This window comes from Oncorhynchus mykiss, chromosome 14, assembly GCF_013265735.2.
Source record: "Oncorhynchus mykiss isolate Arlee chromosome 14, USDA_OmykA_1.1, whole genome shotgun sequence".
Lineage (NCBI taxonomy): Eukaryota > Metazoa > Chordata > Actinopteri > Salmoniformes > Salmonidae > Oncorhynchus > Oncorhynchus mykiss.
The window spans coordinates 41,097,357-41,120,404 of record NC_048578.1 but is presented as its reverse complement, the minus strand read 5'-3'; the positions used below and the strand labels follow the sequence as shown (position 1 = coordinate 41,120,404).

Here is a 23,048-nt window from a genome sequence, read left to right as displayed (position 1 = left end):
CCTCTATAGATTCCTGCCTCACACCATCCCTCTATAGATTCCTGCCTCACACCGACCCTCTATAGATTCCTGCCTCACACCATCCCTCTATAGATTCCTGCCTCACACCATCCCTCTATAGATTCCTGCCTCACACCATCCCTCTATAGATTCCTGCCTCACACCATCCCTCTATAGATTCCTGCCTCACACCGACCCTCTATAGATTCCTGCCTCACACCATCCCTCTATAGATTCCTGCCTCACACCATCCCTCTATAGATTCCTGCCTCACACCGACCCTCTATAGATTCCTGCCTCACACCATCCCTCTATAGATTCCTGCCTCACACCGACCCTCTATAGATTCCTGCCTCACACTGGCCCTCTATAGATTCCTGCCTCACACTGGCCCTCTATAGATTCCTGCCTCACACTGGCCCTCTATGGACGGGGGGCCTCTCCTTTCAAAGGACATGCTTCCGAGTTTTACTAGACATTGTCTGAGGTGTGGCGTGTACACGGCATCAAATCAAATGTTATTGGTCACATGGTTAGCAGATGTTAATGGTCACATGGTTAGCAGATGTTATTGGTCACATGGTTAGCAGATGTTAATGGTCACATGGTTAGCAGATGTTATTGGTCACATGGTTAGCAGATGTTATTGGTCACATGGTTAGCAGATGTTAATGGTCACATGGTTAGCGGATGTTAATGGTCACATGGTTAGCAGATGTTAATGGTCACATGGTTAGCAGATGTTATTGGTCACATGGTTAGCAAAGGTTATTGGTCACATGGTTAGCAGATGTTAATGGTCACATGGTTAGCAGATGTTAATGGTCACATGGTTAGCAGATGTTATTGGTGACATGGTTAGCAGATGTTATTGGTCACATGGTTAGCAGAGGTTATTGGTCACATGGTTAGCAGATGTTATTGGTCACATGGTTAGCAGATGTTAATGGTCACATACACATGGTTAGCAGGTGTTAATGGTCACATGGTTAACAGGTGTTAATGGTCACATGGTAAGCAGATGTTATTGGTCACATGGTTAGTAGATGTTAATGGTCACATGGTTAGCAGATGTTAATGGTCACATGGTTAGCAGATGTTAATGGTCACATGGTTAGTAGATGTTAATGGTCACATGGTTAGCAGATGTTAATGGTCACATGTTTAGCAGATGTTAATGGTCACATGGTTAGCAGATGTTATTGGTCACATGGTTAGCAGATGTTAATGGTCACATGGTTAGTAGATGTTAATGGTCACATGGTTAGCAGATGTTAATGGTCACATGGTTAGCAGATGTTAATGGTCACATACACATGGTTAGCAGGTGTTAATGGTCACATGGTTAACAGGTGTTAATGGTCACATGGTTAGTAGATGTTAATGGTCACATACACATGATTAGCAGGTGTTAATGGTCACATGGTTAGCAGATGTTAATGGTCACATACACATGGTTAGCAGATGTTAATGGTCACATACACATGGTTAGCATATGTTAATGGTCACATGGTTAGCAGATGTTAATGGTCACATAGTTAGCAGATGTTAATGGTCACATGGTTAGCAAATGTTAATGGTCACATAGTTAGCAGATGTTAATGGTCACATGGTTAGCAGATGTTAATGGTCACATGGTTAGCAGATGTTAATGGTCACATGGTTAGCAGATGTTAATGGTCACATGGTTAGTAGATGTTAATGCGAGTGTAGCGAAATGCTTCTGCTTCTAGTTTCCAGTAATGTGGAACAAATAATCAAACAATTTCACAACAACTACCTTATACACAGAATGTAAAGGGATGAATGAGAATATGTACATATAAATATATGGATGAGCGATGGCCGTGCGGGCATAGGCAAGATGCAGTAGATGGTATACGGTTGTGTGATTCAGACCTGTGTCCTGAGGGGTCAATCACCATGCCTCATGCCTAAACCAGGCTGGTTTAGGGCCCACACAGAGAGGGCCCAGGGCAGGACCAGGCTGGTTTAGGGCCCACACAGAGAGGGCCCAGGGCAGGACCAGGCTGGTTTAGGGCCCACACAGAGAGAGGGCCCAGGGCAGGACACAGGCTGGTTTCTCTGTGTGGGGGACAGTGTCCCCCACACAGAGAGAAGATGTTATTGGATCTAACACAGGACTGTGTCCCCCACACAGAGACAAGCCAGGGGCTGGACTAGGTTAGTGAACAAACACAGGACAGTGCCCTGTGAGGCCTTACACTGGGTCAACCCAGCACAGAAACAGGCCGGGGGGCTAGATAAGGTTATAAGGCTGACACAGAGAGGAGCTGAGGGGCAGGACCAGGATACAAGCCCCCCCCCCCCCCCCCCCGAGAGAGACTGACAGGGGGACAGTCAGAAAGGAAGTTCCCATCAGGACGGAGGATGGAAGATGCCTCATACCTCCTCTATTTCTGGAAACACCACATTTCCTACCTGACCCTAACCTCTAATTCCCGCGGCACATTTCCTACCCTTAACCCGCTCGTCACCGCAAGTAGAGACAGAGACAGAGCGAGACAGAGACAGAGAGAGAGAGAGACAGAGACAGAGAGAGAGAGAGACAGAGAGAGACAGAGACAGAGAGACAGAGACAGAGAGACAGAGCGAGAGAGAGACAGAGCGAGAGATAGGCAGAGCGAGAGAGAGACAGAGCGAGAGAGAGGCAGAGTGAGAGAGAGGCAGAGCGAGAGAGAGACAGAGCGAGAGAGACAGAGCGAGAGAGACAGAGCGAGAGAGAGACAGAGCGAGAGAGACAGAGCGAGAGAGACAGAGCGAGAGAGACAGAGCGAGAGAGAGGCAGAGCGAGAGAGAGGCAGAGCGAGAGACAGAGACAGACACAGACACAGACGGAAGGACGGACGGACAGACAGACAGAGAGACAGAGAGAAGTTAGGAGAGAGGAAAGAGAGAGAAGCAACAGGAGAACAGAGGCAAGGTTTCCAGTCCACAGTCCAAACTCAAAACCCTGAGGCCTCAGCCCACGGATTGCTCTCGACGTTGTTAGGTGTTTTACAAAGATAGTCAATATTGTATATTCTTGAGGAACAGCAGACAACTGACAAACTGGGAGAAAGTATATATTTAGTTCAGTTTGAGACTTGAAACCAAAGAGCCAACTACTACAACAAATATATGTAGTACTGTAAAAACCAAGGAGACTAACAGAGCCAACTACTACTACAGACAGATAGATGTCCAAGGAGACTAACAGAGCCCCCCAGGACCAGTACTGTAAAAACCAAGGAGACTAACAGAGCCAACTACTACTACAGACAGATGTAGTACTGTAAAAACCAAGGAGACTAACAGAGCCAACCACTACTACAGACAGATGTAGTACTGTAAAAACCAAGGAGACTAACAGAGCCAACTACTACTACAGACAGATGTAGTACTGTAAAAACCAAGGAGACTAACAGAGCCAACTACTACTACAGACAGATGTAGTACTGTAAAAACCAAGGAGACTAACAGAGCCAACTACTACTACAGACAGATGTAGTACTGTAAAAACCAAGGAGACTAACAGAGCCAACTACTACTACAAATATATGTAGTACTGTAAAAACCAAGGAGTCTAACGGAGCCAAATACTACTACAGACAGATGTAGTACTGTAAAAACCAAGGAGACTAACAGAGCCAACTACTACTACAGACATATGTAGTACTGTAAAAACCAAGGAGACTAACAGAGCCAACTACTACTACAAATATATGTAATACTGTAAAAACCAAGGAGACTAACAGAGCCAACTACTACTACAGACAGATGTAGTACAGTAAAAATCAAGGAGTCTAACAGAGCCAACTACTACTACAGACAGATGTAGTACTGTAAAAACCAAGGAGACTAACAGAGCCAACTACTACTACAGACATATGTAGTACTGTAAAAACCAAGGAGACTAACAGAGCCAACTACTACTACAAATATATGTAGTACTGTAAAAACCAAGGAGACTAACAGAGCCAACTACTACTACAGACAGATGTAGTACAGTAAAAACCAAGGAGTCTAACAGAGCCAACTACTACTACAGACAGATGTAGTACTGTAAAAACCAAGGAGACTAACAGAGCCAACTACTACTACAGACAGATGTAGTACTGTAAAAACCAAGGAGACTAACAGAGCCAACTACTACTACAAATATATGTAGTACTGTAAAAACCAAGGAGTCTAACAGAGCCAACTACTACTACAGACAGATGTAGTACTGTAAAAACCAAGGAGTCTAACAGAGCCAACTACTACTACAGACAGATGTAGTACTGTAAAAACCAAGGAGACTAACAGAGCCAACTACTACTACAGACAGATGTAGTACTGTAAAAACCAAGGAGACTAACAGAGCCAACTACTACCACAGACAGATGTAGTACTGTAAAAACCAAGGAGACTAACAGAGCCAACTACTACCACAGACAGATGTAGTACTGTAAAAACCAAGGAGACTAACAGAGCCAACTACTGCCACAGACAGATGTAGTACTGTAAAAACCAAGGAGACTAACAGAGCCAACTACTACTACAAATATATGTAGTACTGTAAAAACCAAGGAGACTAACAGAGCCAACTACTACTACAGACAGATGTAGTACTGTAAAAACCAAGGAGTCTAACAGAGCCAACTACTACTACAGACAGATGTAGTACTGTAAAAACCAAGGAGACTACCAGAGCCAACTACTACTACAGACAGATGTAGTACTGTAAAAACCAAGGAGACTAACAGAGCCAACTACTACTACAGACAGATGTAGTACTGTAAAAACCAAGGAGACTAACAGAGCCAACTACTACTACAGACAGATGTAGTACTGTAAAAACCAAGGAGACTAACAGAGCCAACTACTACTACAGACAGATGTAGTACTGTAAAAACCAAGGAGACTAACAGAGCCAACTACTACTACAGACAGATGTAGTACTGTAAAAACCAAGGAGATTAACAGAGCCAACTACTACTACAGACAGATGTAGTACTGTAAAAACCAAGGAGTCTAACAGAGCCAACTACTACTACAGACAGATAGATGTCCAAGGAGACTAACAGAGCCAACTACTACTACAGACAGATGTAGTACTGTAAAAACCAAGGAGACTAACAGAGCCAACTACTACTACAGACAGATGTAGTACTGACTGACTGACTGACTGACTGACTGACTGACTGACTGACTGACTGACTGAAATATTTTTGTCAGAAACTAGAGGCCAAAGGGAGGAATGGAAAGGGAGTGCCAGATATTTATTTAGGGGAAAATCACCTCAAACTACCAAGGAAAATAATATTTTACATTTTATTTGGCATATAATCAGAGATAAAGCCATTGCAAAACTCCAGCTTGATAAAATCCCTAAGCTGTTTTCCCTAGAACAGAGGACTAGAGATAGCTGTGGTTCTATGATAACATTCTAGAACAGAGGACTAGAGAGAGCTGTGGTTCTATGATAACATTCTAGAACAGAGGACTAGAGAGAGCTGTGGTTCTATGATAACACTCTAGAACAATGACATTTCCAGCAGGTTATATTATAACATTATAGAACAGAGGGCATTTCCAGTAGGTTCTATGATAACATTCTAGAACAGAGGACAATTCCAGTAGGTTCTATGATAACATTCTAGAACAGAGGACATTTCCAGTAGGTTCTATGATAACATTCTAGAACAGAGGACATTTCCAGTAGGTTCTATGATAACATTCTAGAACAGAGGACATTTCCAGTAGGTTCTATCAAATGAATAGAAAAGGTCAACTACATGACCAAATGTACACTACTGGTCAAAAGTTTTAGAACACCGACTCATTCAAGGATTTTTCTTAATTTTCTACATTATAGAATAATAGTGAAGACATCAAATACACATACGGATGGATTCATGTAGTAACCAAAAAAGTGTTAAACAAATCAAAATATATTTTATATTTGAGATTGTTCAAAGTAGCCACCCTTTGCCTTGATGGCAGCTTTGCACATTCTTGGCAAGTTTATGTGTCGGAAGGCTAGGGTCAGTCTGTTATATCTGGAGTATTTCTCCTGTCTTATCCTGTGTCCTGTGCGAATTTAAGTATGCTCTCTCTAATTCTCTCTTTCTTTCTTTCTTTCTCTCTCTCGGAGGACCTAAACCCTAGGACCATGCCTCAGGTCTACCTGGTCTGATGACTCCTTGCTGTCCCCAGTCCACCTGGCCCTAGGACCATGCCTCAGGTCTACCTGGTCTGATGACTCCTTGCTGTCCCCAGTCCACCTGGCCCTAAGACCATGCCTCAGGTCTACCTGGTCTGATGACTCCCTGCTGTCCCCAGTCCACCTGGCCCTAGGACCATGCCTCAGGTCTACCTGGTCTGATGACTCCTTGCTGTCCCCAGTCCACCTGGCCCTAGAACCATGCCTCAGGTCTACCTGGTCTGCTGACTCCTTGCTGTCCCCAGTCCACCTGGCCCTAGGACCATGCCTCAGGTTTACCTGGTCTGATGACTCCTTGCTGTCCCCAGTCCACCTGGCCCTAGGACCATGCCTCAGGTTTACCTGGTCTGATGACTCCTTGCTGTCCCCAGTCCACCTGGCCCTAGGACCATGCCTCAGGTCTACCTGGCCTGATGACTCCTTGCTGTCCCCAGTCCACCTGGCCGTGCTGCTGCTCCAGTTTATTATTATTGGACCATGCTGGTCATCTATGAACATTTGAATATCTTGGCCATGTTCTGTTGTAATCTCCTGCTGGTCATCTATGAACATTTGAATATCTTGGCCATGTTCTGTTATAATCTCCACCCGACACAGCCAGAAGAGGACTGGCCACCCCTCATAGCCTGGTTCCTCTCTAGGTTTCTTCCTAGGTTCTGGCCTTTCTAGAGAGTTTTAGGATGGAATTCTGTACAGCACTTTGTGACATCAGCTGATGTAAGAAGGGCTTTATAAATAAATTTGATTGATTGATTCTCTCAACCAGCTTCATGGTGTAGAACCACACATATCTCTCTGCATAGTACTGTTATTGGCATCATGATGCCAGTCAATCTCTTACTGTGTGTTATTATCAGTTGATAGCCTAGCGGTTAGAGCGTAGGATCATTAACCCAAAGGTCGCTGAAAACTGAAGCCGACAATGTGAAAATTATGTTGAGGTGCCCTTGAGCAAGGCACTTAACCCTAATTTGTACCAGCGTCACCCTGTTACTATGGCCCTGTAAAACAGCACATTTCACTGCACCTATCTGGTGTACGTGACAATAAAACAGTTTTTTTTTTATTATAGCTGAAAAAAAATCTACCTCACATTCAGGCCAGTGATTCACTCTCTTCAATAACTCTGTGTGCTCTCAGTCTCTCTGTCTCTCTCTCTCTCTGTCTCTCTCTCTGTCTCTCTCTCTCTCTGTCTCTCACTCTCTCTCTGTCTCTCTCTCTGTCTCTCACTCTCTCTCTGTCTCTCTCTCTGTCTCTCACTCTCTCTCTGTCTCTCTCTTTCTCTCTCTCTCTCTGTCTCTCACTCTCTCTGTCTCTCTCTCTCTCTCTCTGTCTCTCTGTCTCTCTCTTAGGAGTCTCATCTCCTCCACAGTGGTTTCTGTCTCTGCTGGTAGATGATGACAGAGTAAACCCTCTATCTAAACACTGTGGGCTGGGCTGTGGAGAGGAGAGGGGGAAAAGGATATGAGAGGAGAAGCGGAGAGAGAAGTTCAGGAGAGGAGAGGAAAGTACACGAGAAAATAAATAATGAGGAGAGGAGTGCAAAGGAGAGGAGAGGAGGGGAGAGGAGAGGAGAGGAGAGGAGAGGAGAGGAGAGGAGAGGAGAGGAGAGGAGGAGTGCAGAAGAGAGGAGTGGAGAGGAGAGGAGTGCAGAGGAGAGGAGAGGAGAGGAGAGGAGGAGTGGAGAGGAAAGGAGAGGAGAGGAGAGGAGAGGTGAGGTGAGGTATCTAAACACATTGGGTAAGAAGCCACAGAGGTCTGGCCCAGAACCAAGGGGAGAGGAGAGGTGTGGCCCTGGTATCCAGCCCAGACACTTGAGATTGATGAGAGCAGGCCAGGAGATCTCTGCTAGGGCTGGTCTACTCTTACGTAAGGTTAACTTCAGATACTCTTAAACATCACTGGGATCACTGCTCCTTTGAGGCTTCCCAGCATCCCTCACTCTTCTCTTCTCTCTTCTCTTCCTCTAACTAATCATCCTCCTCTTCATATACAGTTATAGCCTGTGACAGTGATTTGGCGTAAATAGTGGAAGCCAGATGTGTATGTTGTCTTGGGGAGATACTGTCAGTCTGTCAGTTGAATATATGGCTTCAACACACCCTCTGATACACAGTCAACCCATACGAAATGGTTCACTATAATACAGACCCATATGAAATGGTTCACTATAATACAGACCCATATGAAATGGTTCACTATAATACAGACCCATATGAAATGGTTCACTATAATACAGACCCATATGAAAGGGTTCACTATAATACAGACCCATATGAAATGGTTCACTATAATACAGACCCATATGAAAGGGTTCACTATAATACAGACCCATATGAAATGGTTCACTATAATACAGACCCATATGAAATGGTTCACTATAATACAGACCCATATGAAATGGTTCACTATAATACAGACCCATATGAAATGGTTCACTATAATACAGACCCATATGAAATGGTTCACTATAATACAGACCCATATGAAAGGGTTCACTATAATACAGACCCACATGAAATGGTTACATTTTCGTCATTTAGAAGATTCTCTTATACACATGCCTTGTTCAAGGATACATTGTTAATCTAGTTATCTCAGGGATTCGAACCAGTGACCTTTCGGTGACTGGCCCAGCGCTATTCACAGCAAGCCTACTGCTTACGTTCAATACAGTTCAATACAGATTGCTTCCTAAACGGCGACCCATGGTACACTTCTTTTGACCAGAGCCCTACTATAGACCTGGAGTAGGGTGCAATTTGTAAAAAAATATATATAAAAAAATATGAGGTGTAATTGAAAACGCAAATCTCTCTCCGTCCAACAGCATGATTGAAATCGTAAGCCAAAGAAAGGTTTTCAGCAGTTCTGTCTTCCAAATGCGGAGATACTGTCTGTACTGATGATAATAACACTGTAAGGGGTGAGTACTGTCGGAGATACTGTCTGTACTGATGATAATCACACTGTAAGGGGTGAGTACTGTCGGAGATACTGTCTGTAATGATAATAATAAACTGTAAGGGGTGAGTATTGGCGGCAGAGAAGTCAGGCGCAGGAGAGCAAAAACTGATTTACAACGCCGCAGTTTAATAAATAAAACCACCGTTAACAGTACAATAATAAATGGGAAAAACCTGCCACACACCAGCTTAACGTGCACAAGCAGTACAATAAACAATTTCGGACAAGGACATGGGGGGGAAACAGAGGGTTAAATACACAACATGTACTTATGGAATTGGAACCAGGTGTGAGGAAAAACAAGACAAAACAAATGGAAAATGAAAAGTGGACCGGCGATGGCTAGAAGGCCAACGATGGCTAGAAGGCCGGCGATGGCTAGAAGGCCGGCGATGGCTAGAAGGCCGACGATGGCTAGAAGGCCGACGATGGCTAGAAGGCCGACGATGGCTAGAAGGCCGACGATGGCTAGAAGGCCGGCGACGGCTAGAAGGCCGGCGATGCCGACCGCCAAACACCGCCAGAACAAGGAGAGGGGACGATATCGTCAGAAGGTAATAACAGAAGGAACAGCACGTCACTACGGAAACAGAAGGAACAGAACGTCACTACATAAACAGAAGGAACAGAACGTCACTACGGAAACAGAAGGAACAGCACGTCACTACGGAAACAGAAGGAACAGAACGTCACTACGGAAACAGAAGGAACAGAACGTCACTACGGAAACAGAAGGAATTGTGATTGTATTGTGATGCCATTATGGGGTATTGTGATGTCATTATGGGGTATTGTGATGTCACTGTGGGGTATTGTGATGTCATTATGGGGTATTGTGATGTCATTATGGGATATTGTGATGTCACTATGGGGTATTGGGATGTCACTATGGGGTATTGTGATGTCACAATGGGGTATTGTGATGTCACTATGGGGTATTGTGATGTCATTATGGGTTATTGGGATGTCATTATGGGGTATTGTGATGTCACTATGGGGTATTGTGATGTCACTATGGGGTATTGTGTGTAGATTGATAAGGATTTTTTTAATCCATTTTAGAATAAAGCTGTAGCGTAACCAAATGGGGAAAAAGTGAAGAGGTCTGAATACTTTCTGAATGCTCTGTAAATAGGGATTAGGGTGCCATTTTTGGAGGCAGGCTTAGTATAGTGTCAGTATCATCTAGGTGGGCAGCTCTCTGCAGCAGAACTGAACACAGATACTTGAAGAGATACAGTCATCATGTTGAAAATATTCCTATCTCTGCCATTTACTAAATACAAAATACACCTAGGATGTGGCCCAAATGGCCCCTTTTTCCCTATGGGCACTGGGCAACAGTAGGGTAACGGAGGGGTAACAGTAAGGCAACAGGAGGGTAACAGGAGGGTATTATAAAGGGAACACAGTGTTATTTGGGACTTGGCCAAAGCTCTCTTGGAGTTTCTAAATAAAAGTCTGGTTCAAAAGAAGATATACAGTTGCTCCTGGACTAAAATGGGAGTTCAGTACAACGAGAGTTCAGTACAACGAGAGTTCAGTACAACGAGAGTTCAGTACAACGAGAGTTCAGGAAAACGAGAGTTCAGTAAAATGAGAGTTCAGTACAACGAGAGTTCAGTACAACGAGAGTTCAGTACAACGAGAGTTCAGTACAACGAGAGTTCAGGTTGTTTCTTTTATATTACAGTTTTACTGAACTTCTGTTTTCTTCTATAGAGGCAGAACATGGGAGAGTAGAACGTCTATAGAGGCAGAACATGGGAGAGTAGAACGTCTATAGAGGCAGAACATGGGAGAGTAGAACGTCTATAGAGGCAGAACATGGGAGAGTGGAGGCAGAGGAAGAACATAGGACTGGACAGGCAGAGGAAGAACATGGGAGAGTATAGGCAGAGGAAGAACATAGGACTGGACAGGCAGAGGAAGAACATAGGACTGGACAGGCAGAGGAAGAACATAGGACTGGACAGGCAGAGGAAGAACATAGGACTGGACAGGCAGAGGAAGAACATAGGACTGGACAGGCAGAGGAAGAACATAGGACTGGACAGGCAGAGGAAGAACATAGGACTGGACAGGCAGAGGAAGAACATAGGACTGGACAGGCAGAGGAAGAACATAGGACTGGACAGGCAGAGGAAGAACATAGGACTGGACAGGCAGAGGAAGAACATAGGACTGGACAGGCAGAGGAAGAACATAGGACTGGACAGGCAGAGGAAGAACATAGGACTGGACAGGCAGAGGAAGAACATGGGACTGGACAGGCAGAGGAAGAACATGGGAGAGTAGAGGCAGAGGAAGAACATAGGACTGGACAGGCAGAGGAAGAACATAGGACTGGACAGGCAGAGGAAGAACATAGGACTGGACAGGCAGAGGAAGAACATAGGACTGGACAGGCAGAGGAAGAACATGGGAGAGTAGAGGCAGAGGAAGAACATAGGACTGGACAGGCAGAGGAAGAACATAAGACTGGACAGGCAGAGGAAGAACATAGGACTGGACAGGCAGAGGAAGAACATAGGACTGGACAGGCAGAGGAAGAACATAGGACTGGACAGGCAGAGGAAGAACATAGGACTGGACAGGCAGAGGAAGAACATAGGACTGGACAGGCAGAGGAAGAACATAGGACTGGACAGGCAGAGGAAGAACATAGGACTGGACAGGCAGAGGAAGAACATAGGACTGGACAGGCAGAGGAAGAACATAGGACTGGACAGGCAGAGGAAGAACATAGGACTGGACAGGCAGAGGAAGAACATAGGACTGGACAGGCAGAGGAAGAACATAGGACTGGACAGGCAGAGGAAGAACATAGGACTGGACAGGCAGAGGAAGAACATAGGACTGGACAGGCAGAGGAAGAACATAGGACTGGACAGGCAGAGGAAGAACATAGGACTGGACAGGCAGAGGAAGAACATGGGACTGGACAGGCAGAGGAAGAACATGGGAGAGTAGAGGCAGAGGAAGAACATAGGACTGGACAGGCAGAGGAAGAACATAGGACTGGACAGGCAGAGGAAGAACATAGGACTGGACAGGCAGAGGAAGAACATAGGACTGGACAGGCAGAGGAAGAACATAGGACTGGACAGGCAGAGGAAGAACATAGGACTGGACAGGCAGAGGAAGAACATAGGACTGGACAGGCAGAGGAAGAACATAGGACTGGACAGGCAGAGGAAGAACATAGGACTGGACAGGCAGAGGAAGAACGTAGGACTGGACAGGCAGAGGAAGAACATAGGACTGGACAGGCAGAGGAAGAACATAGGACTGGACAGGCAGAGGAAGAACATGGGACTGGACAGGCAGAGGAAGAACATGGGAGAGTAGAGGCAGAGGAAGAACATAGGACTGGACAGGCAGAGGAAGAACATAGGACTGGACAGGCAGAGGAAGAACATAGGACTGGACAGGCAGAGGAAGAACATAGGACTGGACAGGCAGAGGAAGAACATGGGAGAGTAGAGGCAGAGGAAGAACATAGGACTGGACAGGCAGAGGAAGAACATAGGACTGGACAGGCAGAGGAAGAACATAGGACTGGACAGGCAGAGGAAGAACATAGGACTGGACAGGCAGAGGAAGAACATAGGACTGGACAGGCAGAGGAAGAACATAGGACTGGACAGGCAGAGGAAGAACATAGGACTGGACAGGCAGAGGAAGAACATAGGACTGGACAGGCAGAGGAAGAACATAGGACTGGACAGGCAGAGGAAGAACATAGGACTGGACAGGCAGAGGAAGAACGTAGGACTGGACAGGCAGAGGAAGAACATAGGACTGGACAGGCAGAGGAAGAACATAGGACTGGACAGGCAGAGGAAGAACATGGGACTGGACAGGCAGAGGAAGAACATGGGAGAGTAGAGGCAGAGGAAGAACATAGGACTGGACAGGCAGAGGAAGAACATAAGACTGGACAGGCAGAGGAAGAACATAGGACTGGACAGGCAGAGGAAGAACATAGGACTGGACAGGCAGAGGAAGAACATAGGACTGGACAGGCAGAGGAAGAACATAGGACTGGACAGGCAGAGGAAGAACATAGGACTGGACAGGCAGAGGAAGAACATAGGACTGGACAGGCAGAGGAAGAACATAGGACTGGACAGGCAGAGGAAGAACATAGGACTGGACAGGCAGAGGAAGAACATGGGACTGGACAGGCAGAGGAAGAACATGGGAGAGTAGAGGCAGAGGAAGAACATAGGACTGGACAGGCAGAGGAAGAACATAGGACTGGACAGGCAGAGGAAGAACATAGGACTGGACAGGCAGAGGAAGAACATAGGACTGGACAGGCAGAGGAAGAACATGGGAGAGTAGAGGCAGAGGAAGAACATAGGACTGGACAGGCAGAGGAAGAACATAAGACTGGACAGGCAGAGGAAGAACATAGGACTGGACAGGCAGAGGAAGAACATAGGACTGGACAGGCAGAGGAAGAACATAGGACTGGACAGGCAGAGGAAGAACATAGGACTGGACAGGCAGAGGAAGAACATAGGACTGGACAGGCAGAGGAAGAACATAGGACTGGACAGGCAGAGGAAGAACATAGGACTGGACAGGCAGAGGAAGAACATAGGACTGGACAGGCAGAGGAAGAACATAGGACTGGACAGGCAGAGGAAGAACATAGGACTGGACAGGCAGAGGAAGAACATAGGACTGGACAGGCAGAGGAAGAACATAGGACTGGACAGGCAGAGGAAGAACATAGGACTGGACAGGCAGAGGAAGAACATAGGACTGGACAGGCAGAGGAAGAACATAGGACTGGACAGGCAGAGGAAGAACATAGGACTGGACAGGCAGAGGAAGAACATGGGACTGGACAGGCAGAGGAAGAACATGGGAGAGTAGAGGCAGAGGAAGAACATAGGACTGGACAGGCAGAGGAAGAACATAGGACTGGACAGGCAGAGGAAGAACATAGGACTGGACAGGCAGAGGAAGAACATAGGACTGGACAGGCAGAGGAAGAACATAGGACTGGACAGGCAGAGGAAGAACATAGGACTGGACAGGCAGAGGAAGAACATAGGACTGGACAGGCAGAGGAAGAACATAGGACTGGACAGGCAGAGGAAGAACATAGGACTGGACAGGCAGAGGAAGAACGTAGGACTGGACAGGCAGAGGAAGAACATAGGACTGGACAGGCAGAGGAAGAACATAGGACTGGACAGGCAGAGGAAGAACATGGGACTGGACAGGCAGAGGAAGAACATGGGAGAGTAGAGGCAGAGGAAGAACATAGGACTGGACAGGCAGAGGAAGAACATAGGACTGGACAGGCAGAGGAAGAACATAGGACTGGACAGGCAGAGGAAGAACATAGGACTGGACAGGCAGAGGAAGAACATGGGAGAGTAGAGGCAGAGGAAGAACATAGGACTGGACAGGCAGAGGAAGAACATAGGACTGGACAGGCAGAGGAAGAACATAGGACTGGACAGGCAGAGGAAGAACATAGGACTGGACAGGCAGAGGAAGAACATAGGACTGGACAGGCAGAGGAAGAACATAGGACTGGACAGGCAGAGGAAGAACATAGGACTGGACAGGCAGAGGAAGAACATAGGACTGGACAGGCAGAGGAAGAACATAGGACTGGACAGGCAGAGGAAGAACATAGGACTGGACAGGCAGAGGAAGAACGTAGGACTGGACAGGCAGAGGAAGAACATAGGACTGGACAGGCAGAGGAAGAACATAGGACTGGACAGGCAGAGGAAGAACATGGGACTGGACAGGCAGAGGAAGAACATGGGAGAGTAGAGGCAGAGGAAGAACATAGGACTGGACAGGCAGAGGAAGAACATAGGACTGGACAGGCAGAGGAAGAACATAGGACTGGACAGGCAGAGGAAGAACATAGGACTGGACAGGCAGAGGAAGAACATGGGAGAGTAGAGGCAGAGGAAGAACATAGGACTGGACAGGCAGAGGAAGAACATAGGACTGGACAGGCAGAGGAAGAACGTAGGACTGGACAGGCAGAGGAAGAACATAGGACTGGACAGGCAGAGGAAGAACATAGGACTGGACAGGCAGAGGAAGAACATGGGACTGGACAGGCAGAGGAAGAACATGGGAGAGTAGAGGCAGAGGAAGAACATAGGACTGGACAGGCAGAGGAAGAACATAAGACTGGACAGGCAGAGGAAGAACATAGGACTGGACAGGCAGAGGAAGAACATAGGACTGGACAGGCAGAGGAAGAACATAGGACTGGACAGGCAGAGGAAGAACATAGGACTGGACAGGCAGAGGAAGAACATAGGACTGGACAGGCAGAGGAAGAACATAGGACTGGACAGGCAGAGGAAGAACATAGGACTGGACAGGCAGAGGAAGAACATAGGACTGGACAGGCAGAGGAAGAACATGGGACTGGACAGGCAGAGGAAGAACATGGGAGAGTAGAGGCAGAGGAAGAACATAGGACTGGACAGGCAGAGGAAGAACATAGGACTGGACAGGCAGAGGAAGAACATAGGACTGGACAGGCAGAGGAAGAACATAGGACTGGACAGGCAGAGGAAGAACATGGGAGAGTAGAGGCAGAGGAAGAACATAGGACTGGACAGGCAGAGGAAGAACATAAGACTGGACAGGCAGAGGAAGAACATAGGACTGGACAGGCAGAGGAAGAACATAGGACTGGACAGGCAGAGGAAGAACATAGGACTGGACAGGCAGAGGAAGAACATAGGACTGGACAGGCAGAGGAAGAACATAGGACTGGACAGGCAGAGGAAGAACATAGGACTGGACAGGCAGAGGAAGAACATAGGACTGGACAGGCAGAGGAAGAACATAGGACTGGACAGGCAGAGGAAGAACATAGGACTGGACAGGCAGAGGAAGAACATAGGACTGGACAGGCAGAGGAAGAACATAGGACTGGACAGGCAGAGGAAGAACATAGGACTGGACAGGCAGAGGAAGAACATAGGACTGGACAGGCAGAGGAAGAACATAGGACTGGACAGGCAGAGGAAGAACATAGGACTGGACAGGCAGAGGAAGAACATAGGACTGGACAGGCAGAGGAAGAACATGGGACTGGACAGGCAGAGGAAGAACATGGGAGAGTAGAGGCAGAGGAAGAACATAGGACTGGACAGGCAGAGGAAGAACATAGGACTGGACAGGCAGAGGAAGAACATAGGACTGGACAGGCAGAGGAAGAACATAGGACTGGACAGGCAGAGGAAGAACATAGGACTGGACAGGCAGAGGAAGAACATAGGACTGGACAGGCAGAGGAAGAACATAGGACTGGACAGGCAGAGGAAGAACATAGGACTGGACAGGCAGAGGAAGAACATAGGACTGGACAGGCAGAGGAAGAACGTAGGACTGGACAGGCAGAGGAAGAACATAGGACTGGACAGGCAGAGGAAGAACATAGGACTGGACAGGCAGAGGAAGAACATGGGACTGGACAGGCAGAGGAAGAACATGGGAGAGTAGAGGCAGAGGAAGAACATAGGACTGGACAGGCAGAGGAAGAACATAGGACTGGACAGGCAGAGGAAGAACATAGGACTGGACAGGCAGAGGAAGAACATAGGACTGGACAGGCAGAGGAAGAACATGGGAGAGTAGAGGCAGAGGAAGAACATAGGACTGGACAGGCAGAGGAAGAACATAGGACTGGACAGGCAGAGGAAGAACATAGGACTGGACAGGCAGAGGAAGAACATAGGACTGGACAGGCAGAGGAAGAACATAGGACTGGACAGGCAGAGGAAGAACATAGGACTGGACAGGCAGAGGAAGAACATAGGACTGGACAGGCAGAGGAAGAACATAGGACTGGACAGGCAGAGGAAGAACATAGGACTGGACAGGCAGAGGAAGAACATAGGACTGGACAGGCAGAGGAAGAACGTAGGACTGGACAGGCAGAGGAAGAACATAGGACTGGACAGGCAGAGGAAGAACATAGGACTGGACAGGCAGAGGAAGAACATAGGACTGGACAGGCAGAGGAAGAACATAGGACTGGACAGGCAGAGGAAGAACATAGGACTGGACAGGCAGAGGAAGAACATAGGACTGGACAGGCAGAGGAAGAACATAGGACTGGACAGGCAGAGGAAGAACATAGGACTGGACAGGCAGAGGAAGAACATGGGACTGGACAGGCAGAGGAAGAACATAGCACTGGACAGGCAGAGGAAGAACATAGGACTGGACAGGCAGAGGAAGAACATAGGACTGGACAGGCAGAGGAAGAACATAGGACTGGACAGGCAGAGGAAGAACATAGGACTGGACAGGCAGAGGAAGAACATAGGACTGGACAGGCAGAGGAAGAACATAGGACTGGACAGGCAGAGGAAGAACATAGGACTGGACAGGCAGAGGAAGAACATAGGACTGGACAGGCAGAGGAAGAACATAGGACTGGACAGGCAGAGGAAGAACATAGGACTGGACAGGCAGAGGAAGAACATAGGACTGGACAGGCAGAGGAAGAACATAGGACTGGACAGGCAGAGGAAGAACATAGCAGAGGAAGAACATAGGACTGGACAGGCAGAGGAAGAACATAGGACTGGACAGGCAGAGGAAGAACATAGGACTGGACAGGCAGAGGAAGAACATAGGACTGGACAGGCAGAGGAAGAACATAGGACTGGACAGGCAGAGGAAGAACATAGGACTGGACAGGCAGAGGAAGAACATAGGACTGGACAGGCAGAGGAAGAACATAGGACTGGACAGGCAGAGGAAGAACATAGGACTGGACAGGCAGAGGAAGAACATAGGACTGGACAGGCAGAGGAAGAACATAGGACTGGACAGGCAGAGGAAGAACATAGGACTGGACAGGCAGAGGAAGAACATAGGACTGGACAGGCAGAGGAAGAACATAGGACTGGACAGGCAGAGGAAGAACATAGGACTGGACAGGCAGAGGAAGAACATAGGACTGGACAGGCAGAGGAAGAACATGGGACTGGACAGGCAGAGGAAGAACATAGCACTGGACAGGCAGAGGAAGAACATAGGACTGGACAGGCAGAGGAAGAACATAGGACTGGACAGGCAGAGGAAGAACATAGGACTGGACAGGCAGAGGAAGAACATAGGACTGGACAGGCAGAGGAAGAACATAGGACTGGACAGGCAGAGGAAGAACATAGGACTGGACAGGCAGAGGAAGAACATAGGACTGGACAGGCAGAGGAAGAACATAGGACTGGACAGGCAGAGGAAGAACATAGGACTGGACAGGCAGAGGAAGAACATAGGACTGGACAGGCAGAGGAAGAACATAGGACTGGACAGGCAGAGGAAGAACATGGGACTGGACAGGCAGAGGAAGAACATAGCACTGGACAGGCAGAGGAAGAACATAGGACTGGACAGGCAGAGGAAGAACATAGGACTGGACAGGCAGAGGAAGAACATAGGACTGGACAGGCAGAGGAAGAACATAGGACTGGACAGGCAGAGGAAGAACATAGGACTGGACAGGCAGAGGAAGAACATAGGACTGGACAGGCAGAGGAAGAACATAGGACTGGACAGGCAGAGGAAGAACATAGGACTGGACAGGCAGAGGAAGAACATAGGACTGGACAGGCAGAGGAAGAACATAGGACTGGACAGGCAGAGGAAGAACATAGGACTGGACAGGCAGAGGAAGAACATAGGACTGGACAGGCAGAGGAAGAACATAGCAGAGGAAGAACATAGGACTGGACAGGCAGAGGAAGAACATAGGACTGGACAGGCAGAGGAAGAACATAGGACTGGACAGGCAGAGGAAGAACATAGGACTGGACAGGCAGAGGAAGAACATAGGACTGGACAGGCAGAGGAAGAACATAGGACTGGACAGGCAGAGGAAGAACATAGGACTGGACAGGCAGAGGAAGAACATAGGACTGGACAGGCAGAGGAAGAACATGGGAGAGTAGAGGCAGAGGAAGAACATAGGACTGGACAGGCAGAGGAAGAACATAGGACTGGACAGGCAGAGGAAGAACATAGGACTGGACAGGCAGAGGAAGAACATAGGACTGGACAGGCAGAGGAAGAACATAGGACTGGACAGGCAGAGGAAGAACATAGGACTGGACAGGCAGAGGAAGAACATAGGACTGGACAGGCAGAGGAAGAACATAGGACTGGACAGGCAGAGGAAGAACATAGGACTGGACAGGCAGAGGAAGAACATAGGACTGGACAGGCAGAGGAAGAACATAGGACTGGACAGGCAGAGGAAGAACATAGGACTGGACAGGCAGAGGAAGAACATAGGACTGGACAGGCAGAGGAAGAACATAGGACTGGACAGGCAGAGGAAGAACATAGGACTGGACAGGCAGAGGAAGAACATAGGACTGGACAGGCAGAGGAAGAACATAGGACTGGACAGGCAGAGGAAGAACATAGGACTGGACAGGCAGAGGAAGAACATAGGACTGGACAGGCAGAGGAAGAACATAGGACTGGACAGGCAGAGGAAGAACATAGGACTGGACAGGCAGAGGAAGAACATAGGACTGGACAGGCAGAGGAAGAACATAGGACTGGACAGGCAGAGGAAGAACATAGGACTGGACAGGCAGAGGAAGAACATAGGACTGGACAGGCAGAGGAAGAACATGGGACTGGACAGGCAGAGGAAGAACATAGGACTGGACAGGCAGAGGAAGAACATAGGACTGGACAGGCAGAGGAAGAACATAGGACTGGACAGGCAGAGGAAGAACATAGGACTGGACAGGCAGAGGAAGAACATAGGACTGGACAGGCAGAGGAAGAACATAGGACTGGACAGGCAGAGGAAGAACATAGGACTGGACAGGCAGAGGAAGAACATAGGACTGGACAGGCAGAGGAAGAACATGGGACTGGACAGGCAGAGGAAGAACATAGGACTGGACAGGCAGAGGAAGAACATAGGACTGGACAGGCAGAGGAAGAACATGGGACTGGACAGGCAGAGGAAGAACATAGGACTGGACAGGCAGAGGAAGAACATAGGACTGGACAGGCAGAGGAAGAACATAGGACTGGACAGGCAGAGGAAGAACATAGGACTGGACAGGCAGAGGAAGAACATAGGACAGGACAGGCAGAGGAAGAACATAGGACTGGACAGGCAGAGGAAGAACATAGGACTGGACAGGCAGAGGAAGAACATAGGACTGGACAGGCAGAGGAAGAACATAGGACTGGACAGGCAGAGGAAGAACATAGGACTGGACAGGCAGAGGAAGAACATAGGACTGGACAGGCAGAGGAAGAACATAGGACTGGACAGGCAGAGGAAGAACATAGGACTGGACAGGCAGAGGAAGAACATAGGACTGGACAGGCAGAGGAAGAACATAGGACTGGACAGGCAGAGGAAGAACATAGGACTGGACAGGCAGAGGAAGAACATAGGACTGGACAGGCAGAGGAAGAACATAGGACTGGACAGGCAGAGGAAGAACATAGGACTGGACAGGCAGAGGAAGAACATAGGACTGGACAGGCAGAGGAAGAACATGGGAGAGTAGAGGCAGAGGAAGAACATAGGACTGGACAGGCAGAGGAAGAACATAGGACTGGACAGGCAGAGGAAGAACATAGGACTGGACAGGCAGAGGAAGAACATAGGACTGGACAGGCAGAGGAAGAACATAGGACTGGACAGGCAGAGGAAGAACATGGGAGAGTAGAGGCAGAGGAAGAACATAGGACTGGACAGGCAGAGGAAGAACATAGGACTGGACAGGCAGTAGCAACAGTGTGACTTTAAATCATTATAATACATTCAACAAAATACACTTCAATGGATTTCTGCAAATATGCAACTAAATACCATGCAAGCCGTCATACACTTTCCAGTCCTATTGATCGATCAACCACAAAAAGGTTGGCTATCCTTCCCTATATTAAATCTAGACTTGGTTTCCTCTATCGTAATCGCTCCTCTTTCACCCCAGCTGCCAAACTAACCCTGATTCAGATGACCATCCTACCCATGCTAGATTACGGAGACGTAATTTATAGATCGGCAGGTAAAGGTGCTCTCTAGAAACTAGATGTTCTCTACCATTCGACCATCAGATTTGCCACCAATGCTCCTTATAGGACACATCACTGCACTCTGTACTCCTCTGTAAACTGGTCATCTCTGTATACCCGTCGCAAGACCCACTGGTTGATGATTATTTATAAAACCCTCTTAGGCCTCACTCCCCCCTATCTGAGATACCTACTGCAGCCCTCATCCTCCACATACAACACCCCTTCACTCCCCCTATCTGAGATATGTACTGCAGCCCTCATCCTCCACATACAACACCCCTTCACTCCCCCCTATCTGAGATATCTACTGCAGCCCTCATCCTCCATATACAACACCCCTTCACTCCCCTCTATCTGAGATATCTACTGCAGCCCTCATCCTCCACATACAACACCCCTTCACTCCCCTCTATCTGAGATATCTACTGCAGCCCTCATCCTCCACATACAACACCCCTTCACTCCCCTCTATCTGAGATATCTACTGCAGCCCTCATCCTCCATATACAACACCCCTTCACTCCCCTCTATCTGAGATATCTACTGCAGCCCTCATCCTCCACATACAACACCCCTTCACTCCCCCCTATCTGAGATATCTACTGCAGCCCTCATCCTCCATATACAACACCCGTTCTACAAGCCACATTCTGTTAAAGGTCCCTAAAACACACACATCCCTGGGTCGCTCCTTATTTCAGTTCGCTGCAGCTATCGACTGGAACGAGCTGCAACCAACAATCAAACTGGACAGTTTGATCTCCATTCAAAGACTGATCAGAGTGAGGTGTGCTCTCATTTGTGTCTGGATGTAGCTAGCTAGCCAACTTTAGCCAGTTAGCTTGGGTGCTTGGTTGGGACAATCATGCAAGATCAGCTAAAATCTAACGGATAAACCTTCTCAAACTTTTTCAGCTAGTAGGCAGTCAAAATTACACCAATTAACTATGGGGAATTAACTATGGGGAATTAACTATGGGGAATCGCCTGCTCGTCCAACTGCAGCTTGCCTGCCACTGCATGTGTTGTCCCAACCAAGCACCCAAGCTAACTGGCTAAAGTTGTCTAGCTTGCTAGCTAGCTACATCCAGACACAAATGAGAGCACACCTCACTCTGATCATTTAGCCCTAGCAGAGCTGGTTAGGCTGTTTACATGTTATCCAGAACATTCTTGACCAACTATTAACTTTTTGTATACATTTACTGACACCGGTCATATTCAGCAGGTGTTGAGCGTTTGTAAATTCATCTGTTTTTCTGGCTCTCTGGCACACTCAGACAAGAGTGGTCTGAAATCGGAGTAGACAGCCCAGATGTCACGACTTCTGCCGAAGTCGGTCCCTCTCCTTGTTCGGGCGGCGTTCGGCGGTCGACGTCACCGGGCTTCTAGCCATCGCCGATCCACTTTTCACTTTCCATTTGTTTTGTCTTTGTCTTACACACCTGGTTTCAGTCCCCCAATGACTTGTTCATTATTTAACCCTCTGTTCCCTAATGTTTGTTTGTGAGTGATTGTTTATTGTATTGCGGTCCGTTATTTGCGGCCTTGTTTTGTTGTTGAGTATTGTATCTTTCATTATTTATTTCATTATTATCATTTCATTATCTTTCATTACAAAGCGATTCACATTTCTTGCTAACAAACCAAATGACACCTGCATCTCTAGCTGTGTAGCCACGAAAATATGATACGAGGGGAAAAAGTCAGCCACTCACCCAGTCCTCCAATGACATGAAGATCCTCCTAGCAGCTAGCTCTCTAGCTAACGTTAGGCTCCGTGTTTTTAGCTTGC

At 47.6% G+C, this 23,048-nt stretch overlaps 1 protein-coding gene across 4 annotated transcripts in view; it reads right to left on the bottom strand.

Moving 5' to 3' along the window:
* LOC110487799 (vascular endothelial growth factor receptor 3) overlaps positions 1-23,048 on the bottom strand; it is a 255,210-nt gene that overhangs the window by 192,880 nt on the left and 39,282 nt on the right. The gene's annotated exons all lie outside the window — the stretch shown is intronic.